The sequence below is a fragment of the Cervus elaphus genome, chromosome 6 (genome assembly GCF_910594005.1).
Source record: "Cervus elaphus chromosome 6, mCerEla1.1, whole genome shotgun sequence".
NCBI classification, from domain to species: Eukaryota; Metazoa; Chordata; class Mammalia; order Artiodactyla; family Cervidae; genus Cervus; species Cervus elaphus.
Window position 1 is genome coordinate 25,804,195 of NC_057820.1, and position 13,016 is coordinate 25,817,210.

Here is a 13,016-nt window from a genome sequence, read left to right on the forward strand (position 1 = left end):
ATTGATATTTCTCCCGGCAACTTTGAGGCCTGGCGTGCTGTGGTTTGTTTATTAGCCTGGACATAACTATAAGGAGAAAACTCCCCCTCAGTTTGGTAATGTAAATAACGATTGTGGGTTTTTTGTTTTTAAACTATTGTTTTAAAATTGTATAAAAATCAGTAAAAATGTCTCCTTTTTCATGGTGAGTTTTCTATTCAGATCATAGTTTTTCTTAAAATTTCTTTTGTTTCTTATCATAAGAATAACACATATTCATGATAGAAAATATGTAAAAGTGGAAAGAAGAAAAGAGAAAAACAGTGGCCTTGAATTATATCACCCAAAGAAAACCCTGTGCACATTTTGGTTTATTGCCTCACAATCCTCTTCTCTAGGCATTAAACACCGCTTTGTGTAACCATAGGGTCATATGTATCTGTACCCTGCTCTTTTTCGTGTAATGGAACAAGCATGCTTGTAGTAGTACAATCTCTCTGTAAACATCGTTTAAAAGTCTTGCACAATATTTCAGTTTATAGACATTAAGCATTTAGAGTGTTGCTGATATCTTTTCATTTTGTAAATGTGTGATGAAGAGTGATGTCTTTCACTCTTCTGTATTTGAGACTGTCCTTTGGAAATGCCATTTATTTAAAAAACCTATGAAAAAGTTTATGTGCAATGTAGCATAACAAAATCAAATAAGAACTCCACAATCTAACTATTCATTCAATCACCAAATATGTATTGAATTTCTGCATTGTCTCTATTCCAGATACTGGGATACAGTGGTAAACAAATAGACACAGTCTCTTCCTCTCATGGGTCTAATATAAGTCAGCCTTTCATATCCATGAGTTCTGCATTCAACCAACCACAGATAAAAAATATTTGGGGAGAAAAATTCCAGCAAGTTCCAAAAGCAAAGTTGACTTTGCTGCACACTGGCAACTATTTACATAGTGTTTACATTGTATTTACAGCTATTTATGTAGCATTTGCGGGCTTCCCAGGTGGCTCAGTGGTAAAGAATCCGTCTGCCAATGTAGGAGACCAGGATTCATTCCCTGGGTCGGGAAGATCCCTTGAAGAAGGAAATGGCAACGCACTCCAGTATTCTTGCCTGGGAAATCCCATGCAAGGAGCCTGGCGGGCTATAGTACTTGGGCTCGCAAAAGAGTTGAACATGACTTAACAATTAAACAATAACAACCACAATGTAGCATTTGCATCACATTAGTTATTACAAATAATCTAGAGAAAAGTTAAGGTATATGAAAGGGTGTGTGTAGGTTATATGCAAATACTATGCCACTTGATATAAGGGACTTGAGTACCCATGAGTTTTTGTACCCATGAAGTGGGGGGGGGGTGCGATGGTGGTGGTGGTGGTGGTCTTGGAACCAACCCCTGCAGATACCAAGGGATGATTGACAGTTTCAGAGTGTGTGGAAAGACAGACGATAAACAGGTAAATGTGATAATTTCAGACACTAATGATTTGGAAAAACCCAAATGACATTTTCAGCCAACCCAATACTGTGAAGAAAGCATAGCATGGAGGGGCTACTTTAGAAAGAGTAGCTGCTTATGGGGGTCTGGCTAAAGACTAAGTTCAGAATAGTTGGAAGTATGTGGAACAATGATGAAGCAGAAAAGTGTTTAAACCATTCTATTGGTAGAAGAGAGAACAAATATTTTAGAATTAAGTGATCTAGGACTTCCTTGGTGGCAGAGTGGATAGGAATCTGCCTGCCAGTACAAGGGACATGAGTTTGGTCTCCAGTCTGGGAAGAGTCCTCATGACACAAGGCAACAGCCTGTGCCCACAACTACTGAAGCCCATGTACCTAGAGCCTTTGCTCTGCAACAAAAGAAGCCACCGCGATGAGAAGCCTGCTCTGCAATGAAGAGTAGCCCCTGCTTGCCTCAACTAGAGAAAACCCACACAAAAGCAACGAAGGTCCAGTGTAGCCAAAAATAAATAAATATTAAAAAAAAAAGTTCCGAAAAGAGTCCTAAGTGAGTCTGCTGGTTTAAATTTGCCAGCCGTATAACAAGATTCTCAACATCATAAGCCATCTGGAAAGGAGGATCAAAACTACAATGAGACACTACTTCATGCCCACTAACATGGCTATGATCAAAAAGATACGTGTTGGTGAGTTTGTGAAGAATTTGGAACCCTCATACAATGATGGTGGGAATGTGATATGGTGCTACTGCTTTGGAAAACAGACTGGCAGTTGCCTAAAAGTTTGAACCTAGAGCTACCATATTACCCAGCAATTTCACTCCTAGCTATGTACCCAAGAGAAATGAAAACATGTGTTACACAAAACTTGTATGTGAATGTTCATGGTGGCTTTATGCATATTAGCCAAAGTTGAAAACAGCCTAAATTCTATCATTTGGATAAACAAAATGTGGCATGGTCATGTAATGGAATATTATGCAACCATCAAGAGGAATGAAGTACTGATTAGTCCTACAACATGGATGAACCTTGAAAACATTAAACTAGGTGGAAGAAGTCAAATCACAAAGGACCACACATAGCATGGTCCCATTTATATGAAATGTGCGGAGTAGACAAATCCATAGAGATAGAAAGTAGATTGGTGATTTCAAGGGGCTGGGAATGTGTGGGATGGGCAGTGAGTCTTAGTGGTTATGGAACTTTGTTTGTTTTATTTTTGGCTGCACTGTGTGGCATGCTGGATTTTATTTCCCTGACCAGGGATTGAATCTGTGCCTCCTGCAGTGGAAACATGGAGTCCTGTTTCCACTGGACTGCCAGGGAAATCCCTGAAACTTCTTTCGGGAGTGATAAAAGTGTTCTAAAATTGATTGTGGTAAAAATTATGCAACTTTGTGAACATACTAAAAACCATTAAGTCATACATTTATTTTTTTTTTTAATTTTTTAAAAATTAATTAATTTATTTTTTCAGTGGGTTTTGTCATACATTGACATGAATCAGCAATAGATTTACACGTATTCCCCGTCCCGATCCCCCCTCCCCCCTCCCTCTCCACCCGATTCCTCTGGGTCTTCCCAGTGCACCAGGTTCGAGCACTTGTCTCATGCATCCCACCTGGGCTGGTGTAAGTCATACATTTAAAAGGGTAAATTTTATGATTATGTGAGTTCTACCTCAATAAAGCTGTTATTGAAAAAGGTATGCTGATACCCAACTCAAAAATCTTTCCAGATGTTACGATATCTGGGATTTTCTTCAACATAATCCATTATTGAGGGCTAAGGTTCTAGATGAAATAAGATTGGCCATAATTTGATAATTATTGGAGCTGAGTTGTGTGTTTGTTATACTATTGTCTCTGGATTTTTATATATTTGATATTTTTCATAATTAGCATGAACAATATATTTTTTATTTAAAGAACTGATTTTGGGGTAGTTATTTGCAGATTACCATGAGAATCAGAATGGCTTGGTTAATAGCCAGGTCTCTGGAGGTAGTCTTCATATTTTACATTATTTTTTAAATTTAATTTTATATTAGAGTATAGATGATTTAAAATTTTGTGTTAGTTTCAGATATATAGCAAAGTGATTCATTTATACATATACATATATCCATTCTTTTCCAGATTCTTTTCCCATATGGGTTATTACAGAATACTGAGTAGCGTTCCCTGTACTATACAGTAGGTCCTTGTTGATTATTTTATAAATAGTAGTATATACTTGTTAATCTTAAACTCCTAACTTTGTCCCTCTTGTCATATTTCCCCTTTGGTAACCATAAGTTTATTTTCTAAGTCTGTGAGTTTGTTTCTATTTTGTAAATGAATTCGTTTGTATCATATTTTTTTAGATTCCACATATAAGTGATATCATATGATATTCATTTTTCTCTGAGTTATTTCACTTAGCATGATAATCTCTGGGTCCATCCATGTTGCTGAAAATGGCATTATTCCATTCTCTTTTATGGCTGAGTAATATTCCGTTGTATATATATAGTGTGTCTTCTTTATCCATTTCTCTGTTGATGGTCGTTTAGGTTGTGTCCATGTCTTGGTCATTGTAAATAGTGCCTGATGAACACTGGGATGCATATATCTTTTTGTACTGTGGTTTTTATGGATATTTGTCCAGGAGTGGGATTGCTGGGTCATACAGTAGCTCTATTTTTAGTTTCTTAATAAACTTTCATACAGCCTTTTATTTTCTTGGACTCCAAAATCACTGCAGATGGTGAGTGACTGTAGCTATGAAATTAGAAGGCGCTTGTGCCTTGGAAGAAAAGCTATGATCAACCTAGACAGCATATTAAAAAGCAGAGACATTACTTTGCCAACAAAGGTCCATCTAGTCAAAGCAGTGGTTTTTCCAGTAGTCATGTATGGAAGCGAGAGTTGAACTATAAAGAAAGCTGAGCACTGAAGAATTGATGCTTTTGAACTGTGGTGTTGGAGAAGACTCTTGAGAGTCTCTTGGACTGCAAGGAGATCCAACCAGTCCATCCTAAAGGAGATCAGTCCTTCCAATGAATATTCAGCTGAAGCTGAAACTCCAATACTTTGGCCATCTGATGTGAAGAACTGACTTCTTAGAAAAGACCCTGATGTTGGGAAAGACTGAAGGCAGGAGGAGAAGGGGATGAGAGAGGATGAGATGGTTGGATGGCATCACTGACTCGAAGGGCATGAGTTTGAGCAAGCTCCAGGTGTTGGTGATGGACAGGGAAGCCAGGTATGCTGCAGTCCATGGGGTCTTAAAGAGTCGGACATGACTGAGCGACTGAAATGAACTGAACTGTTCTCCATAGTGGCCAAACCAATTTACACTCCCATGAAAAGGGGGGTTCCCTTTTCTCTACACCCTTTCCAGCATTTATTGTTTGTAGACTTTTTGATGGTGCACATTCTGACTGGTGTGAGGTAATACCACATTAGAGTTTTGATTTGCATTTCTCTATTTATTAAAATGTTGAGTATCATTTAATGTGCTTTTTAGCCATCTGTATGTCTTTGAAGAAATGTCTATTTAGATCTGCCCATTTTTTGATTGGGTTGTTTGTTTTTCTAATATACAGCTTCATGAGCTGTTTGTATATTTTGAAGGTTAACCACTTGTCAGTTGCTCTGTTTGCAATCATTTTCTCCCAGTCTTCATATTTTAGATCCTGGTTTTCCTCTCTTACTCTGGGAAAGCCATGTAACTTCTTTGTGCTTCAGTTTCACCATCTATAAAATAGAGGCATAAAACACTCTCACCTAGAGATGTTACAGGATTAAATGAGTTAATATTTACAAAGTGCTTGCAACACTGATACTTGGTAAGCATTATGTATATTTACCTTTTCATTAAAAAGAAGAAAGGGATATGGATTGCAACCATCAAAAAGGGATATGGATTGCAACCCATTAAATTTAATTTTATGACAAAGAGTTCAGTTTTGGCAACATCATTGCCATCTTGGAACTTGGCTATCTCCTCCTGAAAACCCATTTTATTAGATTAAATTACTTACTTACTTAATTTTCGATCATGCCACATGGCATGTGGTATCCTAGTTCCCCAACTAGGGGTTGAACCTATGTCCCCTGCATATGAAATATGAAGTCTTAACTACTGGACTGCCAGGAAAGTTTCCCATTTCATTTTGTATTTCTGGTATCTTGTGCAAAGGGATGGTGTTCGCACCTGCACCTCCATCCTCTTGCTTCCCCGTGTGTGGGTGTCCTCAGCGAAATGAAATACGTTAGTATGGGGACAGGACCATCTCACTCAAGTGAAACTCGTTTTGATTGACCACGCATAGTTGATCACAAACAGGATGAATTCTTTCCTCTTTTTAAAGAAAGAACTTTATCTTCCCTCCCCTCTCACTTTAAAATTGAGAATACGCTTTTGCTTTTGAAACTCATCTACAGGGAGGCCAGTGCTGCTGACATGCCCCAAATGAAGTGCTGTTGAGATGCTAACGCAGATCAGGAACTGATGGGCGGCTTGTCCTCCTTAGCCTGCTGCTCCCAGACACTTAGCATCATTTGTCAGACACTCTGGGAGTGCATTTACACGGACTGTGTTGAAACAGGTCCCCTCTGGCTGCCCTTCACTGCTACCTTACACATACAGTTGACCCTGGCAACCATTTTCCTGCTTGCCATGGAGTGGGAGGAGAGAGGAGATAATTGTGCCTCTCAGCCTGTCATTATGTTAAGTGTTTTCTGCTTTGGTGCTGGAAAATTCTCTCTCTGCCTTGAAAGTATCCAGTAGCTTCAGTTAGAAGGCCAGGTTCAAGTTTCCTCTTCTCTACATCAATAAGTACTTTTGGTGTCATATTTTTTTCCTTGTCAGGAAAGATTCTCCACTGACTTTTCTTCTGCGGCTGAAGTTGTGGCTCTTGGTTCTGACTCTGGTCTTGGGTTGGGTCCATGAACGACCTCCATAGAGACAGTCTTTATTTTGCAGAAGGGGTCATCAACTTTTCCATGGTATCCACTAACCCACCTCTCACCCACTTTCAACCTCTTGAACCCTAGACATGCATCCATTCCTTTAATTGTTCAGTAAGCATTATATCTACTACTGTGAAGCAGGGCAAAGGCTAACTGTTTTGCCAAGAGAACACACTGGTCATAGCAAACACCCTCTTCCAACAACACAAGAGAAGACTCTACACATGGACATCACCAGATGGCCAATACCAAAATCAGATTGATCATATTCTTTTCAGTCAAAGATGGAGAAGCTCTATACAGTCAGCCAAAACAAGACCAGGAGCTGACTGTGGCTCAGATCATGAACTCCTTATTGCCAAATTCAGACTTAAATTGCAGAAAGTAGGGAAAACCACTAGACCATTCAGATATGACTTAAATCAAATCCCTTTCGATTATACAGTGGAAGTGACAAATAGATTCAAGGCACTGACAGAGTGCCTGAAGGACTGTGGACAGAGGTTCGTGACATTGTACAGGAGGCAGTGATCAAGGCCAACCCCAAGAAAAAGAAATGCAAAAAGGCAAGATGGTTGTCTGAGGAGGCCTTGCAAATAGCTGAGAAAAGAAGAGAAGTGAAAGGCAAAGAAGAAAAGGAAAGATATACCCATTTGAATGCAGAGTTCCAAAGAATAGCAAGGAGAGATAAGAAAGCCTTCCTCAGCGATCAATGCAAAGAAATAGAGGAAAACAATAGAATGGGAAAGACTAGAGATCTCTTCAAGAAAATTAGAGATACCAAGGGAACTTTTCATGCAGAGATGGGCACAATAAAGGACAGACATGGTACAGACCTAACAGAAGCAGAGGATATTAAGAAGAGGTGGAAAGAATACACAGAAGAACAGTACAAAAAAGATTCTCAAGACCCAGATAACCATGATGGTGCGATCACTCACCTAAAGCCAGACATCCTGGGAAGCAAAGTCAAGTGATCCTTAGGAAGCATCACTATGAACAAAGCTAGTGGAGGTGATGGAATTCCAGTTGAGCTATTTCAAATCCTAAAAGATGATGCTGTGAAAGTGCTGCACTCAATATGCCAGCAAATTTGGAAAACTCAACAGTGGCCACAGAACTGGAAAAGGAGTTTTCATTCCAATCCCAGAGAAAGGCAATGTCAAAGAACATTCAAACCACCGCACAATTGCACTCATCTCACACGCTAGTAAAGTAATGCTCAAAATTCTCCAAGACAGACCTCAACAGTACTCGAACCATGAAATTCCAGATGTTCAAGCTGGTTTTAGAAAGGCAGCAGAACCAGAGATCAAATTGCCAACATCTGTTGGATCATAGAAAAAGCAAGAGAGTTCTAGAAAAACGTCTAATTCTGATTTATTGACTATGCCAAAGCCTTTGACTGTGTGGATCACAATAAACTGCGGAAAACTCTGAAAGAGAAGGAAATACCAGACCACCTGACCTGTCTCCTGAGAAATCTGTATGCAGGTCAGGAAGCAACAGTTAAAACTGGACATGGAACAACAGATTGGTTCCAAATAGGAAAAGGAGTCCATCAAGGCTGTATATTGTCACCCTGCTTATTTAACTTATATGCAGAGTACATCATGTGAAAGGCCAGACTGAACGAAGTGCAAGCTGGAATCAAGATTTCCGGGAGAAATAGCAATAACCTCAGATACACAGATGACGCCACCTTTCTAGCAGAAAGCAAAGAAAAACTAAAGAGTCTCTTGATGAAAGTGAAAGAGGAGAGTGAAAAAGTTGGCTTAAAACTCAACATTCAGAAAACTCAGATCTTGGCATCCAGTCCCATCCCTTCATGGCAAATAGATGGGGAAACATGGAAACATTGAGAGACTATTTTTGGGGGCTCCCAAATCACTGCATATGGTGACTGCAGCCATGAAATAAAAAGACGCTTGCTCCTTGGAAGAAAATCTATGACTAACCTAGATAGCATATTAAAAAGCAGAGACATTACTTTGCCAACAAAGGTCTGTCTAGTCAAAGCTATGTTTTTTCCAGTAGTCATGTATGGATGTGAGAGTTGGACTATAAAGAAAGCTGAGCACCAAGGAATTGATGCTTTTGAACTGTGGTGTTGGAGGATACTCTTGAGAGTCCCTTGGACTGCAAGGAGATCAAACCAGTCAATCCTAAAGGAAATCAGTCCTGAATAGTCATTGGAAAGACTGGTGCTGATGCTGAAACTCCAATACTTGGCCACCTGATGCAAAGAACTGACTCCTTAGAAAAGACCCTGATGCTGGGAAAGATTGAAGGCAGGAAGAGAGGGGGATGACATAGGATGAGATGGTTGGATGGCATCACCGACGTGGTGGACATGAGTTTGAGCAAGCTTTGGGAGCTGGTGATGGACAGGCAAACGTGCTGCAATCCATGGGGTCCCAAAGAGTTGGACACGACTGAGTGACTGAACTGAAGCATTTATTGGTTTTCACTATGTGTGGAATGCTGCACTCACAGCTTTTGGGTCTCTACCAAAATGAGGGAAGGAAGAAAGGAGGAAAAGTGGTTCTTGTCTTTGTGGAAAACCAAATTTCTAGTTGGAGAGCTAAAGTGTATATGCAAAAGTTCTCACAGCAAATTAGCAGTGTCTTTTAGAAAGCTTCTCTTGCTTGCTTATAACTCTTACATCTTCTATCAGGCATTGTAATTTTCCATGTGCAATAGAAACTTTCCCTGTATTCTATTCTACTTCTTCTCTTTATTTGAATTCTCCTCTATAAGAAGCAAAGGACTTTATTTTGATCCTTTTGTATCCTTCACCCACCCTGGCACACATGGCAAATGTGTTTCCCTTCCATCTTTTCTTCCTTCCTTCCTCCTTCCCATCTCCCTCTCTCCCTCCCTCCTTCTCTTTCCTTCTGCCTTCCCTTTTTCCTTTCTTCCATCCTTCCTAGTATTTGGATTGTGATAAAGATTTTATGTGAAGCATCAATATAGTTAGGGTTACTCTTTTCAGTTTATCTTCTTCATATTGACTCCCAGTTGCATCCTGGAAGAGAGTGGAGAAGCAGAGAATGAGCCTGAAGACATGAGCCAGGTCAGATGATGTAGCATTTGATTGGCACAGTAAGTTTGAATTTTATCTAGAAAGTAACATATGATTGATTACACATATTTATCAAATATTTACTATAGGCAGGCACTGTCCTACACATTAAGGATATAGCAGACAGATGGGAGCCCTACCTTTATGGTGCTTATATTCAGAAGTAGGTAGTGATATGTGTTATGAAGAAGGTAAAATAAAATATTGTCAACGAGAGTGTCTGGAGTTGGGGTTGGTTATTCTAGCAAGGGTGGTCAAATCAGGCCTTACTGAGCTGGTAACATTTGAGGTAAGAACTGGAAATGGAAAGGAAGAAATGTATTCCAAACACAAGGAATAGCAGATGCAAAGGACTTGAAATGGAAGCAAGTTTGGCATCTTTAGGGAGAGAGAAAGAGGGCAGAGCGGTTGGACCATGGTGACTGGAGTATGAGTGAAATGTATTTGAAGAGTTTGAATGGTGGCCAGTTCATGTAGGGCTTTGAATACTGTATTAAGAAGTGCAGATATTTTTTTCTGGTTCAGTGAGAAATGTTGGAAAGTTTTAAGTATGATAGTTCATCTAAATTATACTCTTAAAGAATATTTTAATGGCTGCCCAGAGGATAGACTGTAGTGGGGCAAGTTGCATGGGGACCAGTTAAAAGACTGTTACAATTCAGGGATGAGATTAGAATAGCTTAATCAGGGTCATAGCAGAGGGTCACATGGTCAGTAAGTGGTGAATAGATACTCACTCATGTTTGATCCATTCCCCTACCAGCCTAGAGCAACAATTGCAGGCTGTGCAGGAACTCAGAGTGATGATGGAGAAGAGGAGTCTCCTGCTATAACTAGGAGAGAAGTTGCTGGGTTTCTGAGCCTGGCTCTCATTTTATTTCTCTGTTTTAACTCATGAGCATGCAATTTCATTATGAAAAATTTGAAAACCCAGAGGGAATGTTTATTTCCTGCAAAATATCAACAATCAAAATTAGAAAAAGAAGAAATGGAAAATTACTATGGATGAGAGTAAAAGGATGATTCAAATGTATTGAAAAGACCCAGGCACAGATGGTTTCAGAGCAATTATCTAATCTTTAAAGAATGAATAATTCCATTGTTTTTCAAGTGATTTCAGGTCATGTAGAAAGACAATCTCTCCAAATGATTTCATGAAATCATCATAACTATAATACTGAAACCTATGAAAGTCAGGAAAAAATAGACAAATATCATTTATGAATATAGATACAAAAATTATAAATAAAATATTAGTAAAAAATCTGGTATAAGTCAAAGGATTAATATATTTTGATCAAATATTTTTATTTTAGGAATTTAAGGATAATCAATAGCAAGAAATCTGACAACATAATTTTATTATACCAGCATATTGTGATTATTTTACTAGATATGGAAGAGTATTTATTTAATAAAAGTTAACTTTCATTCCCAATTAAACTAGAAGTAACATGGAAACAGAAGAGAATTCTTTGAGGTAGTACATTTTGGCTGACAACCATTATTTGTCCTATTATTAAAAAATTAAGCTTTCTTATCTTTATGATAAAATACAAGTATTTTGAACTTACTAACCAAGTTCAGATTACAAACAGCTGGCCAGTTAACCAAGTGAATTTTCAGAGAACTAGTTAGCCACATGAGTTTTCCTTTTTTAACTAACCGCCAAACTCTTTTATGTTACAAAATGCTCATGACATTCTCCTAATTACTATGATACAACTGTGAGGTGTTGGTTGTTTGCCTAAGAGCAGGAAATTGAACATCGTCTAGATGGAAGGTCAAGGGGATGAATGCAGCCTAACTTGATGACTGACTTTCCCCTGTGTTCCTGAGTCTTTGTTTACACACTAATGAACAGGGGGACTGGTTATTTCCAGTTTATTGCAGATTTAATTAAAATAAAACTATGTACCAAAATCTGATAATCCTAAAATCAAATCATAACAGCTATTTCTGTTAATGTTTGGAACCAATTAGAGATGTCCACTGTCACCATTATAACTGATGCTAGTGATGTGGTGAGACAATGTGCACCTGCGTACTCAGTCGTGTCTGACTCTATGCGACCCCATGGACTGTAGCTCGCCAGGCTCCTCTGTCCGTGGGATTCTCCAGGCAAGAATACTGAAGCGGATCGCCATGCTCTCCTCCAGGGGATCTTCCCAAGCCAGGGATCGAACCCATGTCTCCTGCATTGGCAGGTGGATTCTTTACCACTGAGCCACCTGGGAAGCCAGTGAGGCAATAATATACAGTAACGGATGTAAATTTGGGGGAAGAAAAGAGTGAAAACTATCACTAAAAAAACACACATTTAGTTTTATATTGAAGTGCAGCTGATTAACAGTGTTGTGATAGATTCAGGTGGACAGCGAAGGGACTCAGCCATCCATATGCATGTATCCATTCTCCCCAAACTCCCCTCCCATCCAGGCTGCTGCCTAACAATGAACAGAGTCCCCTGTGCTGTAAGTAGGTCCTTGTTGGTTGTCCATTTTAAATCTCAGTGTGTATACATGCTCATCCTGAACTTCCTATCTCTTCCCCCAGCAACCATAAGTTCATTCTCTAAATCTGTGAGCCTCTTTCTGGAGAACTATCACTTTTGCTGATGATACGGCTTTGTATGTAGAAGACCCATGATACCAGTAAGTAAAAACACGCAAAAGTTAATAAGGAAGTTTGGTTAGCTGGCTACTATAAGATTCTTATACAAGAATCAGTCATTTCCCCTATTTTAATAATAAGCGCTGAGTAAGGGAAATAGAAAAATAGCATTTATACAGAAGTGACAAAAACTACAAAATACTTAGGAATGAACTTTAAAGGAAAAGCATAGAAATACTATGAAGAAAATTACAAAATAATCTTATATGACCTAAAACAAGATATGAACAAATGGTTAAACGATGTTTTTAAATGAGAAGGAAATGTAATACAAATGTCAATTTTCCCTAAATTAGTATAACCTGATTAAATCTAGATTAGAATGCCAAAGGGCACTAAAAGAAAAGCTCTCTGGGACTGGACAAAATTATCTTAAAGTTTAAGAGTAAGAATAGGTGCATGATAATAATCAAGACAAATTTGAAAACATAGACTAGCAAAAGAGGGACTCTAATCAGATGTTAGAACACCCTATAAAGCCACTCAAGTCAAAACAATATGGCAGTAGGAACAGGCAAATAGATAAAAATGGGTCAAAGAAAGAATAAAAAAATATATTTTAGTGTATAAGAGAATTTAAAATGTAAGAAACCAGTATTTTACTATGTTGGAAGAAATTAGAATTACTTAATAAATAGTAAATCTAGAAGCAGCCTAGAAGAAAGTAAGATTTGACCCTTACATTATACCATGTACAAATATAATTTAAAAATTTTTTAGTATTGTAAATGAAAAAAACACTGTAATGAAAATTCTGGGAATTTAAAAGTTGTACTGTATATGTTTATTTTTTTGCTTAAACATTTTGGACTGCATTTACATATTTAATATAACTACCTAT